Source organism: Papio anubis, chromosome 14, assembly GCF_008728515.1.
Source record: "Papio anubis isolate 15944 chromosome 14, Panubis1.0, whole genome shotgun sequence".
NCBI lineage: Eukaryota > Metazoa > Chordata > Mammalia > Primates > Cercopithecidae > Papio > Papio anubis.
The window spans coordinates 20,262,211-20,267,915 of record NC_044989.1 but is presented as its reverse complement, the minus strand read 5'-3'; the positions used below and the strand labels follow the sequence as shown (position 1 = coordinate 20,267,915).

The window sequence follows — 5,705 nt, the reverse complement described above, 5'->3', positions numbered from 1 at the left end:
TGCTGTTGTTGCCCAGGCTGGAGTGAAATACCACAATCTCGGCTCATGGCAACCTCCACCTCCCAGGTGCAAGCGATTATCCTGCCTCAGCCTCCCGAGTAGCCGAGTAGCTGGGGTTACAGGCATGCGCCACCACGTCTGGGTACTTTTGTATTTTTAGTAGAGATGCAGTTTCTCCACATTGGTCAGGCTGGTCTTGAACTCCCAACCTCAGGTGATCCTCCTGCCTTGGTCTCCCAAAGTGCTGGGATTACAGGTATGAACCACTGCACCTGGCTGGTTCAATAGATAATATATGTGTGTGTGTGTGTGTGTGTGTATCCTGTTTGGAGAATATATAGAGTTTCAAATTTATTGATTGTATTTCTCAGAATTCTGCATCCTTATTTACTCTGGGTCCGCTTGACTGGTCATTTCTGAGAGAGGATGTTAAAGGGTCCGGCTCTGAGGATGGTTTTGTCAAATTCTTCTGGGAGTTGTTTAGTGCCAGTCCTGGCTGAGGGTCCCGGCAGTCTCTGGCCTGGTCTTAGAGAGGTGCTGAGGCTCCTCTCTAAGGAGGATGCCACCCCACATTAAGCAAAGGAGCTGCCTTAGCAGGTCGCAGGAAGGTGCCGCTCACGGTACTGGGCTCTGTCTGGCTTCTGTCTCTGGGTTTATGCTCCAAACTCACCTTTTAAACTGTGGTCTTTTTGTTGTCATAAGCCATTGCCTTCTTGGAAGGGCTTGGCCTCAGGGGCATGGGCAGCAGGTGGGCGCATCTGGGATTCCCCTCCAGCTGCAAGGGAAAGGAGCAGAAGGTCCTGCCCACAGCCAGGAGTGTCCGTGGCTTGTCAGCAGGCTTCACCTGCCACAGAGCCGGGGCCCTGGAACACCTGTGTTTCTTGGATGGGCACCAGTTCTCTTTGGGCTCCTGCCAATCAGGAAAGCAAGATTTTGGGGTTTGTTTTCCCTGTAGCCAGGCAAGCTCAGACACAGCTCTTCTCAGCAAGCCTGACCTCTTAGGCTCTTCAAGACCTCAGCATTTATGAGGTGGACCTCAGGCCTCTTCATGTTCAGGGCTATGGGAGAGGGTCGGGGAGGAGGGATGCATGACTAGTTGGGACCACATGAGTGAGGTATAGGAACTCCTCAAAAAACTGTTGGTTTGAAAGATAGGGCACTGAATCAAGAATTGGAGGGCAGAGGTGGGGACTAGAGGATGTGGATGTGGCAAAGGCTGGAGAACTGGTTTCCTTGGGGCAGCAGAGTGAGTAAGGGTGACAGTTGGACACCCTGGAGAAAGTAGAGGATGAGCCAATGAGAGTCAAGAAAGCACTTGGTGAAAGACAGAAAGCTTTGCCTGAAGATCAGGAACAAGACAGGATGCCCATTTCTGCTACTTTTTTTTTTTTTTTTTTTTTTTGAGACAGAGTTTTGCTCTTGTTGCCCAGGCTGGTATGCAATGGTGTGATCTCGGCTCACCACAACCTCCACCTGCCGGGTTCAAGTGATTCTCCTGCCTCAGCCTCCAAGTAGCTGGGATTACAGGCATGCACCACCATGGCCAGCTAATTTTGTATTTTTAGTAGAGACGGGGTTTCACCATGTGGGTCAGGCTGGTCTTGAACTCCCGACCTCAGGTGATCTGCCCACGTCAGCCTCCCGAAGTGCTGAGATTACAGGTGTGAGCCACCACACTTGGCCTGTTTCTGCTACTTCTATGCAACATTGTACTGGAAGTTCTAGCCAGAAAAACTAGGCAAGAAAAAAAAAAAAGACATCTAGATAGTAAAATAAGCAGTAGAACCATTTTTATTTGCAGATGACATGATCTTATATGTGGCTGATCCTAAAGAATCCAGAAAAAAGCTATTATAGCTAACATATGAATTTGACAAAGTTGAAGGATACAATATTAACACAAAAATCAGTTATATTTCTATATACACTACAAAAGGAAAATCAAGAAAACAATTCAATTTACAATAGCACCAAACACAATAAAATAATTAGAAATGAATTTAACAAAGGGAGTGGAAGACTTGAACATTGAAAACTGTATAACATTGCTGAAAGAAATTAAATAAAATTTAAGAAAATAAAAAGACATTCTATGTTTATTGATTAGAAGACTTGATATTGTTAAAATGACAGTAATCTCCAAATAGATCTACACATTTAATGCCATGCTTATCAAAATCCCAATGTGAAGTTTTTACAGAAATGGAAAAACTAATCCTAAAATTTATATGGAATTGCAAGGGACCCTGAATAGCTAAAGCAATCTTCAAAAAGAAGAACAAAGTTGGAGGATTTATACCTTCCAATGTCAAAAGTCACTACAAAGTTACAGTAATCAAAACAGTGTGGCACTGGCACAAGCATAGACATATAGACCAACTGGATGGAATTAAGAGTCCAGAGTCAGGGGAGAGGAGTGCCTACTGGGTTGATATAGGCTTTCCTTTGGGGGTGATGAAATGTTCCGGAAGTCAATAGCAACAAGGGTTGTACAGCTTTGTAAAAATACTAAACACCACTGAATTGCACCCTTTAAAATGGCTAAAATGGTAAATTTTATGTTATGTGTATTTTACCACCGCCACCGCCAAAAACAAAAAGTGTGCCTAGGACACAATGGGAACAAAAGGAAGGTGGCCTTGCCTGCCAGGTTGAGGCCTTGGAGTCATCAATGATGAGGGGTAGGGGGTGGCATAGAAAGCCTGAAGGGTTTCCATGGAAGGATGGAAGGGATGAAGCAAGTGGGAGGTGCAACCTGTGTCTATAGATGATGCTGAAATCCTGGTGAGGAGAAGCTGGGGAGCCACGGGCCTCCCAGGTTTGGGAAGCTTGTGTGTGTTTGTGCATTTCCTGTGAATAATATGAGCTGGGACTTGTCTGTCTTGGCTGCATCTAAACTGAAGACAAATTCTCCTCTGGTTTGGCAGGAAACATTTGAAGCTATTGCCAAGACATCTGTTTCATCCTTCTTGGCAACAAAAGGCATTCTGAGAGAGAGACTCAAGGCTGGAACTGGGAACATCCATGATTCTTTTTCATTTTCTCCCGTGGGACTTTAAATGAATGCTCCCAACCTCAAGGAGCCAGGGCTGCAGAGAATCTGGTGTTTAGGGAGAGAAATGAGTTGGAGTGGGGATGGGACGGCAGGTAGTGCAACCAGGTGAGGCCCAAGAATATCCTGAAAACCCAGACTCTGTGGCAGAGTCTCTCTCAGGGGATGGGGATGGAAGCATCTCCCCTCCTCTGCGACCTGCTTGGCTTCTGACATGAAGAAATTGGGGGAACTGGCCCAGAAGAAAGAACACTGGTTTTGGAGTCAGACAGGCTGGGTGTGAATCCTGCCTTGCTCGCTCTCTAAGCCACCTTGGGCAGTCTCTGTGCTCTCATCCGTAAAAAGGGTAATTAATGTCTACTCCACAGATTTGTTGTTGCAATTCAGAGAGGTGCTCACATGAAACATGACCAGAGCCCAGCTTCCTGGAGTGGCTCAGGACATGCTCGTGGAATCCTCGAAAGAATTGGGCTGAGAGGCCACAGAGCCAGACCCACCTGTCCCTGGACCTCAGTCAACCTGTCTCTAACACCAGGGGGCCTGATGCTGACTTTCTATAATCTCATGACAGAAAACTCCATGCCCAAGGCTGTCCCGGGGCAGTCTTTAAAAGCAGGCTCCTTATTCAGGGGCTGAGAGAAGCAGAATGCGGGGTGTAGACTAGAAAGCCACTGATTCTGCACCTGAGGGGTGAATGACCCCTGAAGTGTAGACTGCCTCTTAGACCATCCCCAAGGCTCCATGGGGAACAGGGGCAAAAGAGGTATCCTCAGCTACACTGCAGCTTCTGCCTTCCAGAACCTCCCCTGAGTGTCTCAGACCCTTAAAGTCTGATAATTGTTATTTAAATATTTAAACATCATCAAGATCACTTGTAGTTAATTTCCATAAAGGGAACCTGCAGGCCCCCTCATTTAGGATGTTGGGCACCTTCTGAGGGCAGGGGTCTTGGAGGGCCCTCTGGGAAGCAGTGGACTGGGCTCCTACGGAGTTCCAGCGCTCTCTAGACCCAGCGCAGGCGCACTGTGCATGAGCCGTAGCTGTCTCCATTTTAGGGAGATGAAGTGATTTATGTGAGGAGCTTACATAGCTGGGAAGTGACTGAGCCGGAGTTAGAACCCATCTCTGAAAGGCCACGTAGGACCTGGGGTTCCCATTAACAGTCTACTGAGTAGGCCAAGTATGGTGGCTTTCATTATTTTTTTTTTCCAAGCCAAACTGTATCCAGCTTTATTAAATATACTTTCCATAAACAATCATGGTATTTCGGGAAGGACATGGGCAGACAATCGTTAACAGTATACAACAACTTTCAAACTCCCTTCTTCAATGGACTACCAAAAATCAGAAAGCCACTCTAAAACCCAATGAAGTCTTCATCTGATGCTCTGAACAGGGAAAGCTTAGAGTGAGGGTTGACATTTCACATTTAGCATGTTGTTTAACAACTTTTCACAAGCCGACCCTGACTTTCAGGAAGTGAAATGAAAATGGCAGAATTTATCTGAAGAGCCACAATCTAGAAATGGAACCACTGCTCTTTTGACAGGTGCCATCTCAGTGGCATCACTGGAAAGTCCAGGTTGCCACACTGGTAACCAATGACTAGAGGTCAGGTCCCAACAGATGTCTGGGCTTAAGGGAGTTGAGTCTATGCTGAAAGATGGAAAGGGAGAAGAGGACATAAAAACAAATTTTGTTTTCCATTCCACAAGGCTTTCGTGCCAAGGTGGCCATGTGTGTTAAAGTCAGTGAATCCCTCCCCCTGGGAGCCAAGAGGAAGTCTCTGAAAACTAGAAGGGAAAGGTGTTTTCCCCACATCAATCCAGCTCTGGAGACATGCTATTAGTGACATATGGCCCTTCTCCCAAAAACAACAATGAAATGTTCTGTGTGCTAACAATATAGCTAAAAAAAAAAAAAAAAAGTAAAACAAAATTCTGCATTTTTATAAAACTTGTTAAAAAATAGTATTTCAAACTGTACAATCACCAGAAGTACACAGTTATCAAAAATGCACACACTTCTCTTGGCATCTCCAACACTTTCAGTTTTCTGTGCCCCGTCTGTTTTGGCATCTCCACTTTCTGCAGGGTTTTTCCCCTCCTTGCCAGCATCAGCTTTTCCCTTTTTCCCTTTGGGTACCTTCTCTCCCTTCTTTGCAGGGGTCTTTTCAGGCTTGGGCTCTGGCTTTGGAGGAGCAGGTTTAGCAGACAACCGTACGGATCTTCTCTGTGGTTCATCCTTCACCTTGGCCTTATCTCCTTTAGCATCCCCTTCAGCCTTTCTCTTGGGCATGGTGGCCGCGGCGACGGCGGCGGGACGTAGGTGCTGGACGTGGCATGCAGCGGTGTGCGGGCTTTAGTCGGTCTGGGGGTCGCTCTCGCCTCTTCTTCACACTGCTGCGGTGGCTTTCATTGGTTTTTTTTTTTAAATAGCTTCATTGAGATATAATTCATGTACCGTATAATTCACTCACTTAAGGTGTACATTCAATAGTTGTATTATATTCACAGAGTTGTACAAACACTACCACAGTTTTACATTTTCATCACCTCTAAAAGAAACTCTATGCTCCTTAACCATCAAATCCCAATCTCTCTATCCCCTCAACGTTAAGCGATAACTAGTCTACTTTGTATCTCTCTCTATT

General features: G+C 45.9%; 1 pseudogene; it reads right to left on the bottom strand.

Annotated features, from left to right (window-relative positions):
• Positions 1-695: 695 nt before the first annotated feature.
• On the bottom strand, positions 696-5,450 carry LOC116270333 (annotated as a pseudogene).
• Positions 5,451-5,705: the final 255 nt, after the last annotated feature.